The 18125-nt window shown below is 46.7% G+C and overlaps 45 non-coding genes across 45 annotated transcripts; all 45 read left to right on the top strand.

Moving 5' to 3' along the window:
* Positions 1 to 151: 151 nt before the first annotated feature.
* Positions 152 to 233, top strand: trnal-aag (transfer RNA leucine (anticodon AAG)). The gene has a single exon. It is a non-coding gene; the product is annotated as a tRNA-Leu (tRNA).
* A 323-nt stretch (positions 234 to 556) lies between these two features.
* LOC144894702 (U5 spliceosomal RNA) lies at positions 557 to 671 on the top strand. Its single transcript, XR_013625355.1, has one exon. It is a non-coding gene; the product is annotated as a U5 spliceosomal RNA (small nuclear RNA).
* Positions 672 to 907: 236 nt separating this feature from the next.
* Positions 908 to 989, top strand: trnal-aag (transfer RNA leucine (anticodon AAG)). The gene has a single exon. It is a non-coding gene; the product is annotated as a tRNA-Leu (tRNA).
* A 323-nt stretch (positions 990 to 1312) lies between these two features.
* On the top strand, positions 1313 to 1427 carry LOC144894715 (U5 spliceosomal RNA). Its single transcript, XR_013625368.1, has one exon. It is a non-coding gene; the product is annotated as a U5 spliceosomal RNA (small nuclear RNA).
* A 238-nt stretch (positions 1428 to 1665) lies between these two features.
* trnal-uag (transfer RNA leucine (anticodon UAG)) lies at positions 1666 to 1747 on the top strand. The gene has a single exon. It is a non-coding gene; the product is annotated as a tRNA-Leu (tRNA).
* A 323-nt stretch (positions 1748 to 2070) lies between these two features.
* LOC144894697 (U5 spliceosomal RNA) lies at positions 2071 to 2185 on the top strand. Its single transcript, XR_013625350.1, has one exon. It is a non-coding gene; the product is annotated as a U5 spliceosomal RNA (small nuclear RNA).
* A 236-nt stretch (positions 2186 to 2421) lies between these two features.
* Positions 2422 to 2503, top strand: trnal-aag (transfer RNA leucine (anticodon AAG)). The gene has a single exon. It is a non-coding gene; the product is annotated as a tRNA-Leu (tRNA).
* Positions 2504 to 2781: 278 nt separating this feature from the next.
* On the top strand, positions 2782 to 2863 carry trnal-uag (transfer RNA leucine (anticodon UAG)). The gene has a single exon. It is a non-coding gene; the product is annotated as a tRNA-Leu (tRNA).
* A 323-nt stretch (positions 2864 to 3186) lies between these two features.
* Positions 3187 to 3301, top strand: LOC144894714 (U5 spliceosomal RNA). The gene has a single exon (XR_013625367.1). It is a non-coding gene; the product is annotated as a U5 spliceosomal RNA (small nuclear RNA).
* A 236-nt stretch (positions 3302 to 3537) lies between these two features.
* Positions 3538 to 3619, top strand: trnal-aag (transfer RNA leucine (anticodon AAG)). Its single transcript has one exon. It is a non-coding gene; the product is annotated as a tRNA-Leu (tRNA).
* A 323-nt stretch (positions 3620 to 3942) lies between these two features.
* Positions 3943 to 4057, top strand: LOC144894712 (U5 spliceosomal RNA). Its single transcript, XR_013625365.1, has one exon. It is a non-coding gene; the product is annotated as a U5 spliceosomal RNA (small nuclear RNA).
* Positions 4058 to 4293: 236 nt separating this feature from the next.
* Positions 4294 to 4375, top strand: trnal-aag (transfer RNA leucine (anticodon AAG)). Its single transcript has one exon. It is a non-coding gene; the product is annotated as a tRNA-Leu (tRNA).
* Positions 4376 to 4698: 323 nt separating this feature from the next.
* On the top strand, positions 4699 to 4813 carry LOC144894711 (U5 spliceosomal RNA). Its single transcript, XR_013625364.1, has one exon. It is a non-coding gene; the product is annotated as a U5 spliceosomal RNA (small nuclear RNA).
* Positions 4814 to 5051: 238 nt separating this feature from the next.
* Positions 5052 to 5133, top strand: trnal-aag (transfer RNA leucine (anticodon AAG)). Its single transcript has one exon. It is a non-coding gene; the product is annotated as a tRNA-Leu (tRNA).
* Positions 5134 to 5456: 323 nt separating this feature from the next.
* Positions 5457 to 5571, top strand: LOC144894710 (U5 spliceosomal RNA). Its single transcript, XR_013625363.1, has one exon. It is a non-coding gene; the product is annotated as a U5 spliceosomal RNA (small nuclear RNA).
* Positions 5572 to 5807: 236 nt separating this feature from the next.
* Positions 5808 to 5889, top strand: trnal-aag (transfer RNA leucine (anticodon AAG)). Its single transcript has one exon. It is a non-coding gene; the product is annotated as a tRNA-Leu (tRNA).
* Positions 5890 to 6119: 230 nt separating this feature from the next.
* On the top strand, positions 6120 to 6201 carry trnal-uag (transfer RNA leucine (anticodon UAG)). The gene has a single exon. It is a non-coding gene; the product is annotated as a tRNA-Leu (tRNA).
* A 323-nt stretch (positions 6202 to 6524) lies between these two features.
* LOC144894709 (U5 spliceosomal RNA) lies at positions 6525 to 6639 on the top strand. Its single transcript, XR_013625362.1, has one exon. It is a non-coding gene; the product is annotated as a U5 spliceosomal RNA (small nuclear RNA).
* Positions 6640 to 6875: 236 nt separating this feature from the next.
* trnal-aag (transfer RNA leucine (anticodon AAG)) lies at positions 6876 to 6957 on the top strand. Its single transcript has one exon. It is a non-coding gene; the product is annotated as a tRNA-Leu (tRNA).
* A 323-nt stretch (positions 6958 to 7280) lies between these two features.
* On the top strand, positions 7281 to 7395 carry LOC144894708 (U5 spliceosomal RNA). The gene has a single exon (XR_013625361.1). It is a non-coding gene; the product is annotated as a U5 spliceosomal RNA (small nuclear RNA).
* Positions 7396 to 7631: 236 nt separating this feature from the next.
* Positions 7632 to 7713, top strand: trnal-aag (transfer RNA leucine (anticodon AAG)). The gene has a single exon. It is a non-coding gene; the product is annotated as a tRNA-Leu (tRNA).
* Positions 7714 to 8036: 323 nt separating this feature from the next.
* Positions 8037 to 8151, top strand: LOC144894707 (U5 spliceosomal RNA). The gene has a single exon (XR_013625360.1). It is a non-coding gene; the product is annotated as a U5 spliceosomal RNA (small nuclear RNA).
* Positions 8152 to 8387: 236 nt separating this feature from the next.
* On the top strand, positions 8388 to 8469 carry trnal-aag (transfer RNA leucine (anticodon AAG)). The gene has a single exon. It is a non-coding gene; the product is annotated as a tRNA-Leu (tRNA).
* A 284-nt stretch (positions 8470 to 8753) lies between these two features.
* Positions 8754 to 8835, top strand: trnal-uaa (transfer RNA leucine (anticodon UAA)). The gene has a single exon. It is a non-coding gene; the product is annotated as a tRNA-Leu (tRNA).
* A 322-nt stretch (positions 8836 to 9157) lies between these two features.
* Positions 9158 to 9272, top strand: LOC144894698 (U5 spliceosomal RNA). The gene has a single exon (XR_013625351.1). It is a non-coding gene; the product is annotated as a U5 spliceosomal RNA (small nuclear RNA).
* A 554-nt stretch (positions 9273 to 9826) lies between these two features.
* trnal-uag (transfer RNA leucine (anticodon UAG)) lies at positions 9827 to 9908 on the top strand. The gene has a single exon. It is a non-coding gene; the product is annotated as a tRNA-Leu (tRNA).
* A 323-nt stretch (positions 9909 to 10231) lies between these two features.
* Positions 10232 to 10346, top strand: LOC144894713 (U5 spliceosomal RNA). Its single transcript, XR_013625366.1, has one exon. It is a non-coding gene; the product is annotated as a U5 spliceosomal RNA (small nuclear RNA).
* Positions 10347 to 10570: 224 nt separating this feature from the next.
* trnal-aag (transfer RNA leucine (anticodon AAG)) lies at positions 10571 to 10652 on the top strand. Its single transcript has one exon. It is a non-coding gene; the product is annotated as a tRNA-Leu (tRNA).
* A 798-nt stretch (positions 10653 to 11450) lies between these two features.
* trnal-uag (transfer RNA leucine (anticodon UAG)) lies at positions 11451 to 11532 on the top strand. The gene has a single exon. It is a non-coding gene; the product is annotated as a tRNA-Leu (tRNA).
* A 323-nt stretch (positions 11533 to 11855) lies between these two features.
* On the top strand, positions 11856 to 11970 carry LOC144894687 (U5 spliceosomal RNA). The gene has a single exon (XR_013625340.1). It is a non-coding gene; the product is annotated as a U5 spliceosomal RNA (small nuclear RNA).
* A 236-nt stretch (positions 11971 to 12206) lies between these two features.
* trnal-aag (transfer RNA leucine (anticodon AAG)) lies at positions 12207 to 12288 on the top strand. Its single transcript has one exon. It is a non-coding gene; the product is annotated as a tRNA-Leu (tRNA).
* A 392-nt stretch (positions 12289 to 12680) lies between these two features.
* trnal-uag (transfer RNA leucine (anticodon UAG)) lies at positions 12681 to 12762 on the top strand. The gene has a single exon. It is a non-coding gene; the product is annotated as a tRNA-Leu (tRNA).
* A 323-nt stretch (positions 12763 to 13085) lies between these two features.
* Positions 13086 to 13200, top strand: LOC144894659 (U5 spliceosomal RNA). Its single transcript, XR_013625311.1, has one exon. It is a non-coding gene; the product is annotated as a U5 spliceosomal RNA (small nuclear RNA).
* Positions 13201 to 13436: 236 nt separating this feature from the next.
* Positions 13437 to 13518, top strand: trnal-aag (transfer RNA leucine (anticodon AAG)). Its single transcript has one exon. It is a non-coding gene; the product is annotated as a tRNA-Leu (tRNA).
* A 380-nt stretch (positions 13519 to 13898) lies between these two features.
* On the top strand, positions 13899 to 13980 carry trnal-uag (transfer RNA leucine (anticodon UAG)). Its single transcript has one exon. It is a non-coding gene; the product is annotated as a tRNA-Leu (tRNA).
* A 323-nt stretch (positions 13981 to 14303) lies between these two features.
* On the top strand, positions 14304 to 14418 carry LOC144894676 (U5 spliceosomal RNA). Its single transcript, XR_013625329.1, has one exon. It is a non-coding gene; the product is annotated as a U5 spliceosomal RNA (small nuclear RNA).
* A 236-nt stretch (positions 14419 to 14654) lies between these two features.
* On the top strand, positions 14655 to 14736 carry trnal-aag (transfer RNA leucine (anticodon AAG)). Its single transcript has one exon. It is a non-coding gene; the product is annotated as a tRNA-Leu (tRNA).
* Positions 14737 to 15008: 272 nt separating this feature from the next.
* trnal-uag (transfer RNA leucine (anticodon UAG)) lies at positions 15009 to 15090 on the top strand. Its single transcript has one exon. It is a non-coding gene; the product is annotated as a tRNA-Leu (tRNA).
* Positions 15091 to 15413: 323 nt separating this feature from the next.
* On the top strand, positions 15414 to 15528 carry LOC144894665 (U5 spliceosomal RNA). The gene has a single exon (XR_013625318.1). It is a non-coding gene; the product is annotated as a U5 spliceosomal RNA (small nuclear RNA).
* A 236-nt stretch (positions 15529 to 15764) lies between these two features.
* On the top strand, positions 15765 to 15846 carry trnal-aag (transfer RNA leucine (anticodon AAG)). Its single transcript has one exon. It is a non-coding gene; the product is annotated as a tRNA-Leu (tRNA).
* A 392-nt stretch (positions 15847 to 16238) lies between these two features.
* Positions 16239 to 16320, top strand: trnal-uag (transfer RNA leucine (anticodon UAG)). Its single transcript has one exon. It is a non-coding gene; the product is annotated as a tRNA-Leu (tRNA).
* A 323-nt stretch (positions 16321 to 16643) lies between these two features.
* On the top strand, positions 16644 to 16758 carry LOC144894746 (U5 spliceosomal RNA). Its single transcript, XR_013625399.1, has one exon. It is a non-coding gene; the product is annotated as a U5 spliceosomal RNA (small nuclear RNA).
* Positions 16759 to 16994: 236 nt separating this feature from the next.
* Positions 16995 to 17076, top strand: trnal-aag (transfer RNA leucine (anticodon AAG)). The gene has a single exon. It is a non-coding gene; the product is annotated as a tRNA-Leu (tRNA).
* Positions 17077 to 17354: 278 nt separating this feature from the next.
* Positions 17355 to 17436, top strand: trnal-uag (transfer RNA leucine (anticodon UAG)). Its single transcript has one exon. It is a non-coding gene; the product is annotated as a tRNA-Leu (tRNA).
* Positions 17437 to 17759: 323 nt separating this feature from the next.
* Positions 17760 to 17874, top strand: LOC144894735 (U5 spliceosomal RNA). The gene has a single exon (XR_013625388.1). It is a non-coding gene; the product is annotated as a U5 spliceosomal RNA (small nuclear RNA).
* Positions 17875 to 18125: the final 251 nt, after the last annotated feature.

Below are 18125 nucleotides of genomic sequence, written 5' to 3'. Positions count from 1 at the left end.
ACCCATTTGGCAGAAGCAGCTGTTGGACACATGGAAGATGTCGATATCATCTGTGAGCCGTGCGTATGTGCCGTTTCGCTCGCCAGCAGAGTGTTTGTCAATTTTGAAAGTAAGAAGCAGTCCTTTGATTCCAGTCAAACCCAGTTTCCGAGGTAGTGTGGCCGAGTGGTCAAAGGCGCTGGATTAAGGCTCCAGTCTCATTTGAGGCGTGGGTTCAAATCCCACCACTGCCACCAAGAGTCCAAAGTAATACTTTGTCAACAACCTTGACTTTAGGCATCTCTTCCTGAAGATTTTTTACCCAACTGACCTTGCCACCCCAGGGCTTTGTAGGGAAAAGTTTGCTCCCTTTCTACCCAAGAGGCAGAAACACTGTTGTTGTCAACCTTTCCAAACAGCATATAATGGTTGACGTAGTAGCCGGCCAGAGAGACAGGAAGACCCTTACGGTTTCAGTCTGTTTTATAACATTCACCACACGTCAGACTCACAGTGACACCTTGACTTTTAGGGGTATCAGCAAATGGCTGTCCCTTTGTCTCTGGAGATATCGGTAGCGCTCATGTTTCTCTTCAGATCGTACAAATCTTTCACCTTTTACTAAAGATTTCCGTGGGGAGGAACAGCATGAGTATACTGCCAATTTTTGCTACTCTGCTCTCAGCAGAGTGTTTGTCAATGTTCAAAGTAAGAAGCAGCTCTTTGTTACCAGTCAAATGGTTGTGAGTTTGATGTCGAACGGTGTTGCGGCACCCAACCCATTTGGCAGAAGCAGCTGTTGGACACATGGAAGATGTCGATATCATCTGTGAGCCGTGCGTATGTGCCGTTTCGCTCGCCAGCAGAGTGTTTGTCAATTTTGAAAGTAAGAAGCAGTCCTTTGATTCCAGTCAAACCCAGTTTCCGAGGTAGTGTGGCCGAGTGGTCAAAGGCGCTGGATTAAGGCTCCAGTCTCATTTGAGGCGTGGGTTCAAATCCCACCACTGCCACCAAGAGTCCAAAGTAATACTTTGTCAACAACCTTGACTTTAGGCATCTCTTCCTGAAGATTTTTTACCCAACTGACCTTGCCACCCCAGGGCTTTGTAGGGAAAACTTTGCTCCCTTTCTACCCAAGAGGCAGAAACACTGTTGTTGTCAACCTTTCCAAACAGCATATAATGGTTGACGTAGTAGCCGGCCAGAGAGACAGGAAGACCCTTACGGTTTGAGTCTGTTTTATAACATTCACCACACATCAGACTCACAGTGACACCTTGACTTTTAGGGGTATCAGCAAATGGCTGTCCCTTTGTCTCTGGAGATATCGGTAGCGCTCATGTTTCTCTTCAGATCGTACAAATCTTTCGCCTTTTACTAAAGATTTCCGTGGGGAGGAACAGCATGAGTATACTGCCAATTTTTGCTACTCTGCTCTCAGCAGAGTGTTTGTCAATGTTCAAAGTAAGAAGCAACTATTTGATACCAGTCAAATGGTTGTGAGTTTGATGTCTGGAACGGTGTTGCGGCACCCAACCCATTTGGCAGAAGCAGCTGTTGGACACATGGAAGATGTCGATATCATCTGTGAGCCGTGCGTATGTGCCGTTTCGCTCGCCAGCAGAGTGTTTGTCAATTTTGAAAGTAAGAAGCAGTCCTTTGATTCCAGTCAAGCCCTGTTTCAGAGGTAGTGTGGCCGAGTGGTCAAAGGCGCTGGATTTAGGCTCCAGTCTCATTTGAGGCGTGGGTTCAAATCCCACCACTGCCAACAAGAGTCCGAAACAATACTTTGTCAACAACCTTGACTTTAGGCATCTCTTCCTGAAGATTTTTTACCCAACTGACCTTGCCACCCCAGGGCTTTGTAGGGAAAACTTTGCTCCCTTTCTACCCAAGAGGCAGAAACACTGTTGTTGTCAACCTTTCCAAACAGCATATAATGGTTGACGTAGTAGCCGGCCAGAGAGACAGGAAGACCCTTACGGTTTCAGTCTGTTTTATAACATTCACCACACGTCAGACTCACAGTGACACCTTGACTTTTAGGGGTATCAGCAAATGGCTGTCCCTTTGTCTCTGGAGATATCGGTAGCGCTCATGTTTCTCTTCAGATCGTGCAAATCTTTCGCCTTTTACTAAAGATTTCCGTGGGGAGGAACAGCATGAGTATACTGCCAATTTTTGCTACTCTGCTCTCAGCAGAGTGTTTGTCAATGTTCAAAGTAAGAAGCAGCTCTTTGTTACCAGTCAAATGGTTGTGAGTTTGATGTCGAACGGTGTTGCGGCACCCAACCCATTTGGCAGAAGCAGCTGTTGGACACATGGAAGATGTCGATATCATCTGTGAGCCGTGCGTATGTGCCGTTTCGCTCGCCAGCAGAGTGTTTGTCAATTTTGAAAGTAAGAAGCAGTCCTTTGATTCCAGTCAAACCCAGTTTCCGAGGTAGTGTGGCCGAGTGGTCAAAGGCGCTGGATTAAGGCTCCAGTCTCATTTGAGGCGTGGGTTCAAATCCCACCACTGCCACCAAGAGTCTAAAGCAATAATTTGTCAACAACCTTGCCTTTAGGCATCTTATGATACTGGGGCCGTTTGACTGAAACAGCACAAGTATACTGCCAATTTTTGATATTCTGCTCTCAGCAGAGTGTTTGTCAATGTTGAAAGTAAGAAGCAGCCCTTTGATTCCACTCAAATGGGTTAGGTTTGTGGTTATGGTTAGGGTTAGGGTTAGGGTTCGGGTTCGGGTTGGGGTTCGGGTTGGGGTTAGGGTTACGGTTAGGGAAAGGATATACCCTTTCAGAGGTAGTGTGGCCGAGTGGTCAAAGGCGCTGGATTTAGGCTCCAGTCTCATTTGAGGCGTGGGTTCAAATCCCACCACTGCCACCAAGAGTCCAAAGTAATACTTTGTCAACAACCTTGACTTTAGGCATCTCTTCCTGAAGATTTTTTACCCAACTGACCTTGCCACCCCAGGGCTTTGTAGGGAAAACTTTGCTCCCTTTCTACCCAAGAGGCAGAAACACTGTTGTTGTCAACCTTTCCAAACAGCATATAATGGTTGACGTAGTAGCCGGCCAGAGAGACAGGAAGACCCTTACGGTTTCAGTCTGTTTTATAACATTCACCACACGTCAGACTCACAGTGACACCTTGACTTTTAGGGGTATCAGCAAATGGCTGTCCCTTTGTCTCTGGAGATATCGGTAGCGCTCATGTTTCTCTTCAGATCGTACAAATCTTTCGCCTTTTACTAAAGATTTCCGTGGGGAGGAACAGCATGAGTATACTGCCAATTTTTGCTACTCTGCTCTCAGCAGAGTGTTTGTCAATGTTCAAAGTAAGAAGCAGCTCTTTGTTACCAGTCAAATGGTTGTGAGTTTGATGTCGAACGGTGTTGCGGCACCCAACCCATTTGGCAGAAGCAGCTGTTGGACACATGGAAGATGTCGATATCATCTGTGAGCCGTGCGTATGTGCCGTTTTGCTCGCCAGCAGAGTGTTTGTCAATTTTGAAAGTAAGAAGCAGTCCTTTGATTCCAGTCAAACCCAGTTTCTGAGGTAGTGTGGCCGAGTGGTCAAAGGCGCTGGATTAAGGCTCCAGTCTCATTTGAGGCGTGGGTTCAAATCCCACCACTGCCACCAAGAGTCCAAAGTAATACTTTGTCAACAACCTTGACTTTAGGCATCTCTTCCTGAAGATTTTTTACCCAACTGACCTTGCCACCCCAGGGCTTTGTAGGGAAAAGTTTGCTCCCTTTCTACCCAAGAGGCAGAAACACTGTTGTTGTCAACCTTTCCAAACAGCATATAATGGTTGACGTAGTAGCCGGCCAGAGAGACAGGAAGACCCTTACGGTTTCAGTCTGTTTTATAACAGTCACCACACGTCAGACTCACAGTGACACCTTGACTTTTAGGGGTATCAGCAAATGGCTGTCCCTTTGTCTCTGGAGATATCGGTAGCGCTCATGTTTCTCTTCAGATCGTACAAATCTTTCGCCTTTTACTAAAGATTTCCGTGGGGAGGAACAGCATGAGTATACTGCCAATTTTTGCTACTCTGCTCTCAGCAGAGTGTTTGTCAATGTTCAAAGTAAGAAGCAGCTCTTTGTTACCAGTCAAATGGTTGTGAGTTTGATGTCGAACGGTGTTGCGGCACCCAACCCATTTGGCAGAAGCAGCTGTTGGACACATGGAAGATGTCGATATCATCTGTGAGCCGTGCGTATGTGCCGTTTCGCTCGCCAGCAGAGTGTTTGTCAATTTTGAAAGTAAGAAGCAGTCCTTTGATTCCAGTCAAACCCAGTTTCCGAGGTAGTGTGGCCGAGTGGTCAAAGGCGCTGGATTAAGGCTCCAGTCTCATTTGAGGCGTGGGTTCAAATCCCACCACTGCCACCAAGAGTCCAAAGTAATACTTTGTCAACAACCTTGACTTTAGGCATCTCTTCCTGAAGATTTTTTACCCAACTGACCTTGCCACCCCAGGGCTTTGTAGGGAAAACTTTCCTCCCTTTCTACCCAAGAGGCAGAAACACTGTTGTTGTCAACCTTTCCAAACAGCATATAATGGTTGACGTAGTAGCCGGCCAGAGAGACAGGAAGACCCTTACGGTTTGAGTCTGTTTTATAACATTCACCACACATCAGACTCACAGTGACACCTTGACTTTTAGGGGTATCAGCAAATGGCTGTCCCTTTGTCTCTGGAGATATCGGTAGCGCTCATGTTTCTCTTCAGATCGTACAAATCTTTCGCCTTTTACTAAAGATTTCCGTGGGGAGGAACAGCATGAGTATACTGCCAATTTTTGCTACTCTGCTCTCAGCAGAGTGTTTGTCAATGTTCAAAGTAAGAAGCAACTATTTGATACCAGTCAAATGGTTGTGAGTTTGATGTCTGGAACGGTGTTGCGGCACCCAACCCATTTGGCAGAAGCAGCTGTTGGACACATGGAAGATGTCGATATCATCTGTGAGCCGTGCGTATGTGCCGTTTCGCTCGCCAGCAGAGTGTTTGTCAATTTTGAAAGTAAGTAGCAGTCCTTTGATTCCAGTCAAACCCAGTTTCCGAGGTAGTGTGGCCGAGTGGTCAAAGGCGCTGGATTAAGGCTCCAGTCTCATTTGAGGCGTGGGTTCAAATCCCACCACTGCCACCAAGAGTCTAAAGCAATAATTTGTCAACAACCTTGACTTTAGGCATCTCTTCCTGAAGATTTTTTACCCAACTGACCTTGCCACCCCAGGGCTTTGTAGGGAAAAGTTTGCTCCCTTTCTACCCAAGAGGCAGAAACACTGTTGTTGTCAACCTTTCCAAACAGCATATAATGGTTGACGTAGTAGCCGGCCAGAGAGACAGGAAGACCCTTACGGTTTCAGTCTGTTTTATAACATTCACCACACGTCAGACTCACAGTGACACCTTGACTTTTAGGGGTATCAGCAAATGGCTGTCCCTTTGTCTCTGGAGATATCGGTAGCGCTCATGTTTCTCTTCAGATCGTACAAATCTTTCGCCTTTTACTAAAGATTTCCGTGGGGAGGAACAGCATGAGTATACTGCCAATTTTTGCTACTCTGCTCTCAGCAGAGTGTTTGTCAATGTTCAAAGTAAGAAGCAGCTCTTTGTTACCAGTCAAATGGTTGTGAGTTTGATGTCGAACGGTGTTGCGGCACCCAACCCATTTGGCAGAAGCAGCTGTTGGACACATGGAAGATGTCGATATCATCTGTGAGCCGTGCGTATGTGCCGTTTCGCTCGCCAGCAGAGTGTTTGTCAATTTTGAAAGTAAGAAGCAGTCCTTTGATTCCAGTCAAACCCAGTTTCCGAGGTAGTGTGGCCGAGTGGTCAAAGGCGCTGGATTAAGGCTCCAGTCTCATTTGAGGCGTGGGTTCAAATCCCACCACTGCCACCAAGAGTCTAAAGCAATTATTTGTCAACAACCTTGCCTTTAGGCATCTTATGATACTGGGGCCGTTTGACTGAAACAGCACAAGTATACTGCCAATTTTTGATATTCTGCTCTCAGCAGAGTGTTTGTCAATGTTGAAAGTAAGAAGCAGCCCTTTGATTCCACTCAAATCGGTTAGGTTTGTGGTTAGGGTTGGGGTTACGGTTAGGGAAAGGATATACCCTTTCAGAGGTAGTGTGGCCGAGTGGTCAAAGGCGCTGGATTTAGGCTCCAGTCTCATTTGAGGCGTGGGTTCAAATCCCACCACTGCCAACAAGAGTCCGAAACAATACTTTGTCAACAACCTTGACTTTAGGCATCTCTTCCTGAAGATTTTTTACCCAACTGACCTTGCCACCCCAGGGCTTTGTAGGGAAAAGTTTGCTCCCTTTCTACCCAAGAGGCAGAAACACTGTTGTTGTCAACCTTTCCAAACAGCATATAATGGTTGACGTAGTAGCCGGCCAGAGAGACAGGAAGACCCTTACGGTTTCAGTCTGTTTTATAACATTCACCACACGTCAGACTCACAGTGACACCTTGACTTTTAGGGGTATCAGCAAATGGCTGTCCCTTTGTCTCTGGAGATATCGGTAGCGCTCATGTTTCTCTTCAGATCGTACAAATCTTTCGCCTTTTACTAAAGATTTCCGTGGGGAGGAACAGCATGAGTATACTGCCAATTTTTGCTACTCTGCTCTCAGCAGAGTGTTTGTCAATGTTCAAAGTAAGAAGCAGCTCTTTGTTACCAGTCAAATGGTTGTGAGTTTGATGTCGAACGGTGTTGCGGCACCCAACCCATTTGGCAGAAGCAGCTGTTGGACACATGGAAGATGTCGATATCATCTGTGAGCCGTGCGTATGTGCCGTTTCGCTCGCCAGCAGAGTGTTTGTCAATTTTGAAAGTAAGAAGCAGTCCTTTGATTCCAGTCAAACCCAGTTTCCGAGGTAGTGTGGCCGAGTGGTCAAAGGCGCTGGATTAAGGCTCCAGTCTCATTTGAGGCGTGGGTTCAAATCCCACCACTGCCACCAAGAGTCCAAAGTAATACTTTGTCAACAACCTTGACTTTAGGCATCTCTTCCTGAAGATTTTTTACCCAACTGACCTTGCCACCCCAGGGCTTTGTAGGGAAAAGTTTGCTCCCTTTCTACCCAAGAGGCAGAAACACTGTTGTTGTCAACCTTTCCAAACAGCATATAATGGTTGACGTAGTAGCCGGCCAGAGAGACAGGAAGACCCTTACGGTTTCAGTCTGTTTTATAACATTCACCACACGTCAGACTCACAGTGACACCTTGACTTTTAGGGGTATCAGCAAATGGCTGTCCCTTTGTCTCTGGAGATATCGGTAGCGCTCATGTTTCTCTTCAGATCGTACAAATCTTTCGCCTTTTACTAAAGATTTCCGTGGGGAGGAACAGCATGAGTATACTGCCAATTTTTGCTACTCTGCTCTCAGCAGAGTGTTTGTCAATGTTCAAAGTAAGAAGCAGCTCTTTGTTACCAGTCAAATGGTTGTGAGTTTGATGTCGAACGGTGTTGCGGCACCCAACCCATTTGGCAGAAGCAGCTGTTGGACACATGGAAGATGTCGATATCATCTGTGAGCCGTGCGTATGTGCCGTTTCGCTCGCCAGCAGAGTGTTTGTCAATTTTGAAAGTAAGAAGCAGTCCTTTGATTCCAGTCAAACCCAGTTTCCGAGGTAGTGTGGCCGAGTGGTCAAAGGCGCTGGATTAAGGCTCCAGTCTCATTTGAGGCGTGGGTTCAAATCCCACCACTGCCACCAAGAGTCCAAAGTAATACTTTGTCAACAACCTTGACTTTAGGCATCTCTTCCTGAAGATTTTTTACCCAACTGACCTTGCCACCCCAGGGCTTTGTAGGGAAAAGTTTGCTCCCTTTCTACCCAAGAGGCAGAAACACTGTTGTTGTCAACCTTTCCAAACAGCATATAATGGTTGACGTAGTAGCCGGCCAGAGAGACAGGAAGACCCTTACGGTTTCAGTCTGTTTTATAACAGTCACCACACGTCAGACTCACAGTGACACCTTGACTTTTAGGGGTATCAGCAAATGGCTGTCCCTTTGTCTCTGGAGATATCGGTAGCGCTCATGTTTCTCTTCAGATCGTACAAATCTTTCGCCTTTTACTAAAGATTTCCGTGGGGAGGAACAGCATGAGTATACTGCCAATTTTTGCTACTCTGCTCTCAGCAGAGTGTTTGTCAATGTTCAAAGTAAGAAGCAGCTCTTTGTTACCAGTCAAATGGTTGTGAGTTTGATGTCGGACGGTGTTGCGGCACCCAACCCATTTGGCAGAAGCAGCTGTTGGACACATGGAAGATGTCGATATCATCTGTGAGCCGTGCGTATGTGCCGTTTCGCTCGCCAGCAGAGTGTTTGTCAATTTTGAAAGTAAGAAGCAGTCCTTTGATTCCAGTCAAACCCAGTTTCCGAGGTAGTGTGGCCGAGTGGTCAAAGGCACTGGATTAAGGCTCCAGTCTCATTTGAGGCGTGGGTTCAAATCCCACCACTGCCACCAAGAGTCTAAAGCAATAATTTGTCAACAACCTTGCCTTTAGGCATCTTATGATACTGGGGCCGTATGACTGAAACAGCACAAGTATACTGCCAATTTTTGATATTCTGCTCTCAGCAGAGTGTTTGTCAATGTTGAAAGTAAGAAGCAGCCCTTTGATTCCACTCAAATGGGTTAGGTTTGTGGTTAGGGTTGGGGTTAGGGTTCGGGTTGGGGTTGGGGTTGGGGTTGGGGTTGGGGTTAGGGTTACGGTTACGGTTAGGGAAAGGATATACCCTTTCAGAGGTAGTGTGGCCGAGTGGTCAAAGGCGCTGTATTTAAGCTCCAGTCTCATTTGAGGCGTGGGTTCAAATCCCACCATTGCCACCAAGAGTCTAAAGCAATAATTTGTCAACAACCTTGACTTTAGGCATCTCTTCCTGAAGATTTTTTACCCAACTGACCTTGCCACCCCAGGGCTTTGTAGGGAAAACTTTGCTCCCTTTCTACCCAAGAGGCAGAAACACTGTTGTTGTCAACCTTTCCAAACAACATATAATGGTTGACGTAGTAGCCGGCCAGAGAGACAGGAAGACCCTTACGTTTCAGTCTGTTTTATAACATTCACCACACGTCAGACTCACAGTGACACCTTGACTTTCAGGGGTATCAGCAAATGGCTGTCCCTTTGTCTCTGGAGATATCGGTAGCGCTCATGTTTCTCTTCAGATCGTACAAATCTTTCGCCTTTTACTAAAGATTTCCGTGGGGAGGAACAGCATGAGTATACTGCCAATTTTTGCTACTCTGCTCTCAGCAGAGTGTTTGTCAATGTTCAAAGTAAGAAGCAGCTCTTTGTTACCAGTCAAATGGTTGTGAGTTTGATGTCGAACGGTGTTGCGGCACCCAACCAATTTGGCAGAAGCAGCTGTTGGACACACGGAAGATGTCGATATCATCTGTGAGCCGTGCGTATGTGCCGTTTCGCTCGCCAGCAGAGTGTTTGTCAATTTTGAAAGTAAGAAGCAGTCCTTTGATTCCAGTCAAACCCAGTTTCCGAGGTAGTGTGGCCGAGTGGTCAAAGGCGCTGGATTAAGGCTCCAGTCTCATTTGAGGCGTGGATTCAAATCCTGCCACCAAGAGTCTAAAGCAATAATTTGTCAACAACCTTGCCTTTAGGCATCTTATGATACTGGGGCCGTTTGACTGAAACAGCACAAGTATACTGCCAATTTTTGATATTCTGCTCTCAGCAGAGTGTTTGTCAATGTTGAAAGTAAGAAGCAGCCCTTTGATTCCACTCAAATGGGTTAGGTTTGTGGTTATGGTTAGGGTTCGGGTTGGGGTTGGGGTTAGGGAAAGGATATACCCTTTCAGAGGTAGTGTGGCCGAGTGGTCAAAGGCGCTGGATTTAGGCTCCAGTCTCTTTTGAGGCGTGGGTTCAAATCCCACCACTGCCAACAAGAGTCCGAAACAATACTTTGTCAACAACCTTGACTTTCGGCATCTCTTCTTGAAGATTTTTTACCCAACTGACCTTGCCACCCCAGGGCTTTGTAGGGAAAAGTTTGCTCCCTTTCTACCCAAGAGGCAGAAACACTGTTGTTGTCAACCTTTCCAAACAGCATATAATGGTTGACGTACTAGCCGGCCAGAGAGACAGGAAGACCCTTACGGTTTCAGTCTGTGTTATAACATTCACCACACGTCAGACTCACAGTGACACCTTGACTTTCAGGGGTATCAGCAAATGGCTGTCCCTTTGTCTCTGGCGCTATCGGTAGCACTCATGTTTCTCTTCAGATCGTACAAATCTTTCGCCTTTTACTAAAGATTTCCGTGGGGAGGAACAGCATGAGTATACTGCCAATTTTTGCTACTCTGCTCTCAGCAGAGTGTTTGTCAATGTTCAAAGTAAGAAGCAGCTCTTTGATACCAGTCAAATGGTTGTGAGTTTTATGTCTGGAACGGTGTTGCGGCACCCAACCCATTTGGCAGAAGCAGCTGTTGGACTGTCGATATCATCTGCGAGCCATGCGTATGTGCCGTTTCGCTCGCCAGCAGAGTGTCAACTTTGAAAGTAAGAAGCAGTCCTTTGATTCCAGTCAAGCCACGTTTCAGAGGTAGTGTGGCCGAGTGGTCAAAGGCGCTGGATTAAGGCTCCAGTCTCATTTGAGGCGTGGGTTCAAATCCCACCACTGCCACCAAGATTCCAAAGTAATACTTTGTCAACAACCTTGACTTTAGGCATCTTATGATACTGGGGCCGTATGACTGAAACAGCACAAGTATACTGCCAATTTTTGATATTCTGCTCTCAGCAGAGTGTTTGTCAATGTTGAAAGTAAGAAGCAGCCCTTTGATTCCACTCAAATGGGTTAGGTTTGTGGTTAGGATTAGGGTTAGGGTTCGGGTTGGGGTTGGGGTTGGGGTTGGGGTTGGGGTTGCCACCAAGAGTCTAAAGCAATAATTTGTCAACAACCTTGCCTTTAGGCATCTTATGATACTGGGGCCGTTTGACTGAAACAGCACAAGTATACTGCCAATTTTTGATATTCTGCTCTCAGCAGAGTGTTTGTCAATGTTGAAAGTGAGAAGCAGCCCTTTGATTCCACTCAAATGGGTTAGGTTTGTGGTTAGGGTTCGGGTTGGGGTTCGGGTTGGGGTTGGGGTTGGGGTTGGGGTTGGGGTTGGGGTTGGGGTTAGGGTTACGGTTAGGGAAAGGATATACCCTTTCAGAGGTAGTGTGGCCGAGTGGTCAAAGGCGCTGGATTTAGGCTCCAGTCTCATTTGAGGCGTGGGTTGACTGAAACAGCACAAGTATACTGCCAATTTTTGATATTCTGCTCTCAGCAGAGTGTTTGTCAATGTTGAAAGTAAGAAGCAGCCCTTTGATTCCACTCAAATGGGTTAGGTTTGTGGTTAGGGTTAGGGTTCGGGTTCGGGTTGGGGTTGGGGTTAGGGTTACGGTTACGGTTAGGGAAAGGATATACCCTTTCAGAGGTAGTGTGGCCGAGTGGTCAAAGGCGCTGGATTTAGGCTCCAGTCTCATTTGAGGCGTGGGTTCAAATCCCACCACTGCCAACAAGAGTCCGAAACAATACTTTGTCAACAACCTTGACTTTAGGCATCTCTTCCTGAAGATTTTTTACCCAACTGACCTTGCCACCCCAGGGCTTTGTAGGGAAAAGTTTGCTCCCTTTCTACCCAAGAGGCAGAAACACTGTTGTTGTCAACCTTTCCAAACAGCATATAATGGTTGACGTAGTAGCCGGCCAGAGAGACAGGAAGACCCTTACGGTTTCAGTCTGTTTTATAACATTCACCACACGTCAGACTCACAGTGACACCTTGACTTTCAGGGGTATCAGCAAATGGCTGTCCCTTTGTCTCTGGCGATATCGGTAGCGCTCATGTTTCTCTTCAGATCGTACAAATCTTTCGCCTTTTACTAAAGATTTCCGTGGGGAGGAACAGCATGAGTATACTGCCAATTTTTGCTACTCTGCTCTCAGCAGAGTGTTTGTCAATGTTCAAAGTAAGAAGCAGCTCTTTGTTACCAGTCAAATGGTTGTGAGTTTGATGTCGAACGGTGTTGCGGCACCCAACCCACTTGGCAGAAGCAGCTGTTGGACACATGGAAGATGTCGATGTCATCTGTGAGCCGTGCGTATGTGCCGTTTCGCTCGCCAGCAGAGTGTTTGTCAATTTTGAAAGTAAGAAGCAGTCCTTTGATTCCAGTCAAAGCCAGTTTCTGAGGTAGTGTGGCCGAGTGGTCAAAGGCGCTGGATTAAGGCTCCAGTCTCATTTGAGGCGTGGGTTCAAATCCCACCACTGCCACCAAGAGTCTAAAGCAATAATTTGTCAACAACCTTGCCTTTAGGCATCTTATGATACTGGGGCCGTTTGACTGAAACAGCACAAGTATACTGCCAATTTTTGATATTCTGCTCTCAGCAGAGTGTTTGTCAATGTTGAAAGTGAGAAGCAGCCCTTTGATTCCACTCAAATGGGTTAGTTTTGTGGTTAGGGTTCGGGTTGGGGTTGGGGTTCGGGTTGGGGTTTTTGATATTCTGCTCTCAGCAGAGTGTTTGTCAATGTTGAAAGTAAGAAGCAGCCCTTTGATTCCACTCAAATGGGTTAGGTTTGTGGTTAGGGTTAGGGTTCGGGTTGGGGTTCGGGTCTGGGTTGGGGTTACGGTTACGGTTAGGGAAAGGATATACCCTTTCAGAGGTAGTGTGGCCGAGTGGTCAAAGGCGCTGGATTTAGGCTCCAGTCTCATTTGAGGCGTGGGTTCAAATCCCACCACTGCCAACAAGAGTCCGAAACAATACTTTGTCAACAACCTTGACTTTAGGCATCTCTTCCTGAAGATTTTTTACCCAACTGACCTTACCACCCCAGGGCTTTGTAGGGAAAACTTTGCTCCCTTTCTACCCAAGAGGCAGAAACACTGTTGTTGTCAACCTTTCCAAACAGCATATAATGGTTGACGTAGTAGCCGGCCAGAGAGACAGGAAGACCCTTACGGTTTCAGTCTGTTTTATAACATTCACCACACGTCAGACTCACAGTGACACCTTGACTTTCAGGGGTATCAGCAAATGGCTGTCCTTTTGTCTCTGGAGATATCGGTAGCACTCATGTTTCTCTTCAGATCGTACAAATCTTTCGCCTTTTACTAAAGATTTCCGTGGGGAGGAACAGCATGAGTATACTGCCAATTTTTGCTACTCTGCTCTCAGCAGAGTGTTTGTCAATGTTCAAAGTAAGAAGCAGCTCTTTGTTACCAGTCAAATGGTTGTGAGTTTGATGTCGAACGGTGTTGCGGCACCCAACCCACTTGGCAGAAGCAGCTGTTGGACACATGGAAGATGTCGATATCATCTGTGAGCCGTGCGTATGTGCCGTTTCGCTCGCCAGCAGAGTGTTTGTCAATTTTGAAAGTAAGAAGCAGTCCTTTGATTCCAGTCAAAGCCAGTTTCTGAGGTAGTGTGGCCGAGTGGTCAAAGGCGCTGGATTAAGGCTCCAGTCTCATTTGAGGCGTGGGTTCAAATCCCACCACTGCCACCAAGAGTCTAAAGCAATAATTTGTCAACAACCTTGCCTTTAGGCATCTTATGATACTGGGGCCGTTTGACTGAAACAGCACAAGTATACTGCCAATTTTTGATATTCTGCTCTCAGCAGAGTGTTTGTCAATGTTGAAAGTGAGAAGCAGCCCTTTGATTCCACTCAAATGGGTTAGTTTTGTGGTTAGGGTTCGGGTTGGGGTTGGGGTTCGGGTTGGGGTTTTTGATATTCTGCTCTCAGCAGAGTGTTTGTCAATGTTGAAAGTAAGAAGCAGCCCTTTGATTCCACTCAAATGGGTTAGGTTTGTGGTTAGGGTTAGGGTTCGGGTTGGGGTTGGGGTTACGGTTACGGTTAGGGAAAGGATATACCCTTTCAGAGGTAGTGTGGCCGAGTGGTCAAAGGCGCTGGATTTAGGCTCCAGTCTCATTTGAGGCGTGGGTTCAAATCCCACCACTGCCAACAAGAGTCCGAAACAATACTTTGTCAACAACCTTGACTTTAGGCATCTCTTCCTGAAGATTTTTTACCCAACTGACCTTACCACCCCAGGGCTTTGTAGGGAAAACTTTGCTCCCTTTCTACCCAAGAGGCAGAAACACTGTTGTTGTCAACCTTTCCAAACAGCATATAATGGTTGACGTAGTAGCCGGCCAGAGAGACAGGAAGACCCTTACGGTTTCAGTCTGTTTTATAACATTCACCACACGTCAGACTCACAGTGACACCTTGACTTTCAGGGGTATCAGCAAATGGCTGTCCCTTTGTCTCTGGAGATATCGGTAGCGCTCATGTTTCTCTTCAGATCGTACAAATCTTTCGCCTTTTACTAAAGATTTCCGTGGGGAGGAACAGCATGAGTATACTGCCAATTTTTGCTACTCTGCTCTCAGCAGAGTGTTTGTCAATGTTCAAAGTAAGAAGCAGCTCTTTGTTACCAGTCAAATGGTTGTGAGTTTGATGTCGAACGGTGTTGCGGCACCCAACCCACTTGGCAGAAGCAGCTGTTGGACACATGGAAGATGTCGATATCATCTGTGAGTCGTGCGTATGTGCCGTTTCGCTCGCCAGCAGAGTGTTTGTCAATTTTGAAAGTAAGAAGCAGTCATTTGATTCCAGTCAAACCCAGTTTCTGAGGTAGTGTGGCCGAGTAGTCAAAGGCGCTGGATTAAGGCTCCAGTCTCATTTGAGGCGTGGGTTCAAATCCCACCACTGCCACCAAGAGTCTAAAGCAATAATTTGTCAACAACCTTGCCTTTAGGCATCTTATGATACTGGGGCCGTTTGACTGAAACAGCACAAGTATACTGCCAATTTTTGATATTCTGCTCTCAGCAGAGTGTTTGTCAATGTTGAAAGTGAGAAGCAGCCCTTTGATTCCACTCAAATGGGTTAGGTTTGTGGTTAGGGTTCGGGTTGGGGTTCGGGTTGGGGTTGGGGTTGGGGTTAGGGTTAGGGTTACGGTTAGGGAAAGGATATACCCTTTCAGAGGTAGTGTGGCCGAGTGGTCAAAGGCGCTGGATTTAGGCTCCAGTCTCATTTGAGGCGTGGGTTCAAATCCCACCACTGCCAACAAGAGTCCGAAACAATACTTTGTCAACAACCTTGACTTTAGGCATCTCTTCCTGAAGATTTTTTACCCAACTGACCTTGCCACCCCAGGGCTTTGTAGGGAAAAGTTTGCTCCCTTTCTACCCAAGAGGCAGAAACACTGTTGTTGTCAACCTTTCCAAACAGCATATAATGGTTGACGTAGTAGCCGGCCAGAGAGACAGGACGACCCTTACGGTTTCAGTCTGTTTTATAACATTCACCACACGTCAGACTCACAGTGACACCTTGACTTTCAGGGGTATCAGCAAATGGCTGTCCCTTTGTCTCTGGCGATATCGGTAGCGCTCATGTTTCTCTTCAGATCGTACAAATCTTTCGCCTTTTACTAAAGATTTCCGTGGGGAGGAACAGCATGAGTATACTGCCAATTTTTGCTACTCTGCTCTCAGCAGAGTGTTTGTCAATGTTCAAAGTAAGAAGCAGCTCTTTGTTACCAGTCAAATGGTTGTGAGTTTGATGTCGAACGGTGTTGCGGCACCCAACTCATTTGGCAGAAGCAGCTGTTGGACACATGGAAGATGTCGATGTCATCTGTGAGCCGTGCGTATGTGCCGTTTCGCTCGCCAGCAGAGTGTTTGTCAATTTTGAAAGTAAGAAGCAGTCCTTTGATTCCAGTCAAAGCCAGTTTCTGAGGTAGTGTGGCCGAGTGGTCAAAGGCGCTGGATTAAGGCTCCAGTCTCATTTGAGGCGTGGGTTCAAATCCCACCACTGCCACCAAGAGTCTAAAGCAATAATTTGTCAACAACCTTGCCTTTAGGCATCTTATGATACTGGGGCCGTTTGACTGAAACAGCACAAGTATACTGCCAATTTTTGATATTCTGCTCTCAGCAGAGTGTTTGTCAATGTTGAAAGTGAGAAGCAGCCCTTTGATTCCACTCAAATGGGTTAGTTTTGTGGTTAGGGTTCGGGTTGGGGTTGGGGTTCGGGTTGGGGTTTTTGATATTCTGCTCTCAGCAGAGTGTTTGTCAATGTTGAAAGTAAGAAGCAGCCCTTTGATTCCACTCAAATGGGTTAGGTTTGTGGTTAGGGTTAGGGTTCGGGTTGGGGTTCGGGTTGGGGTTGGGGTTACGGTTACGGTTAGGGAAAGGATATACCCTTTCAGAGGTAGTGTGGCCGAGTGGTCAAAGGCGCTGGATTTAGGCTCCAGTCTCATTTGAGGCGTGGGTTCAAATCCCACCACTGCCAACAAGAGTCCGAAACAATACTTTGTCAACAACCTTGACTTTAGGCATCTCTTCCTGAAGATTTTTTACCCAACTGACCTTACCACCCCAGGGCTTTGTAGGGAAAACTTTGCTCCCTTTCTACCCAAGAGGCAGAAACACTGTTGTTGTCAACCTTTCCAAACAGCATATAATGGTTGACGTAGTAGCCGGCCAGAGAGACAGGAAGACCCTTACGGTTTCAGTCTGTTTTATAACATTCACCACACGTCAGACTCACAGTGACACCTTGACTTTCAGGGGTATCAGCAAATGGCTGTCCCTTTGTCTCTGGAGATATCGGTAGCGCTCATGTTTCTCTTCAGATCGTACAAATCTTTCGCCTTTTACTAAAGATTTCCGTGGGGAGGAACAGCATGAGTATACTGCCAATTTTTGCTACTCTGCTCTCAGCAGAGTGTTTGTCAATGTTCAAAGTAAGAAGCAGCTCTTTGTTACCAGTCAAATGGTTGTGAGTTTGATGTCGAACGGTGTTGCGGCACCCAACCCATTTGGCAGAAGCAGCTGTTGGACACATGGAAGATGTCGATATCATCTGTGAGCCGTGCGTATGTGCCGTTTCGCTCGCCAGCAGAGTGTTTGTCAATTTTGAAAGTAAGAAGCACTCCTTTGATTCCAGTCAAACCCAGTTTCTGAGGTAGTGTGGCCGAGTGGTCAAAGGCGCTGGATTAAGGCTCCAGTCTCATTTGAGGCGTGGGTTCAAATCCCACCACTGCCACCAAGAGTCTAAAGCAATAATTTGTCAACAACCTTGCCTTTAGGCATCTTATGATACTGGGGCCGTTTGACTGAAACAGCACAAGTATACTGCCAATTTTTGATATTCTGCTCTCAGCAGAGTGTTTGTCAATGTTGAAAGTGAGAAGCAGCCCTTTGATTCCACTCAAATGGGTTAGGTTTGTGGTTAGGGTTCGGGTTGGGGTTCGGGTTGGGGTTAGGGTTCGGGTTGGGGTTAGGGTTACGGTTACGGTTAGGGAAAGGATATACCCTTTCAGAGGTAGTGTGGCCGAGTGGTCAAAGGCGCTGGATTTAGGCCCCAGTCTCATTTGAGGTGTGGGTTCAAATCCCACCACTGCCAACAAGAGTCCGAAACAATACTTTGTCAACAACCTTGACTTTAGGCATCTCTTCCTGAAGATTTTTTACCCAACTGACCTTGCCACCCCAGGGCTTTGTAGGGAAAAGTTTGCTCCCTTTCTACCCAAGAGGCAGAAACACTGTTGTTGTCAACCTTTCCAAACAGCATATAATGGTTGACGTAGTAGCCGGCCAGAGAGACAGGAAGACCCTTACGGTTTCAGTCTGTTTTATAACATTCACCACACGTCAGACTCACAGTGACACCTTGACTTTCAGGGGTATCAGCAAATGGCTGTCCCTTTGTCTCTGGCGATATCGGTAGCGCTCATGTTTCTCTTCAGATCGTACAAATCTTTCGCCTTTTACTAAAGATTTCCGTGGGGAGGAACAGCATGAGTATACTGCCAATTTTTGCTACTCTGCTCTCAGCAGAGTGTTTGTCAATGTTCAAAGTAAGAAGCAGCTCTTTGTTACCAGTCAAATGGTTGTGAGTTTGATGTCGAACGGTGTTGCGGCACCCAACCCACTTGGCAGAAGCAGCTGTTGGACACATGGAAGATGTCGATGTCATCTGTGAGCCGTGCGTATGTGCCGTTTCGCTCGCCAGCAGAGTGTTTGTCAATTTTGAAAGTAAGAAGCAGTCCTTTGATTCCAGTCAAGCCGCATTTCAGAGGTAGTGTGGCCGAG

Source organism: Doryrhamphus excisus, linkage group LG22 (assembly GCF_037039965.1).
Source record: "Doryrhamphus excisus strain RoL-2023G ecotype Guam linkage group LG22, RoL_Dexc_Guam_v1.1, whole genome shotgun sequence".
NCBI classification, from domain to species: Eukaryota; Metazoa; Chordata; class Actinopteri; order Syngnathiformes; family Syngnathidae; genus Doryrhamphus; species Doryrhamphus excisus.
This window is presented reverse-complemented; position numbering and strand designations above follow the sequence as displayed.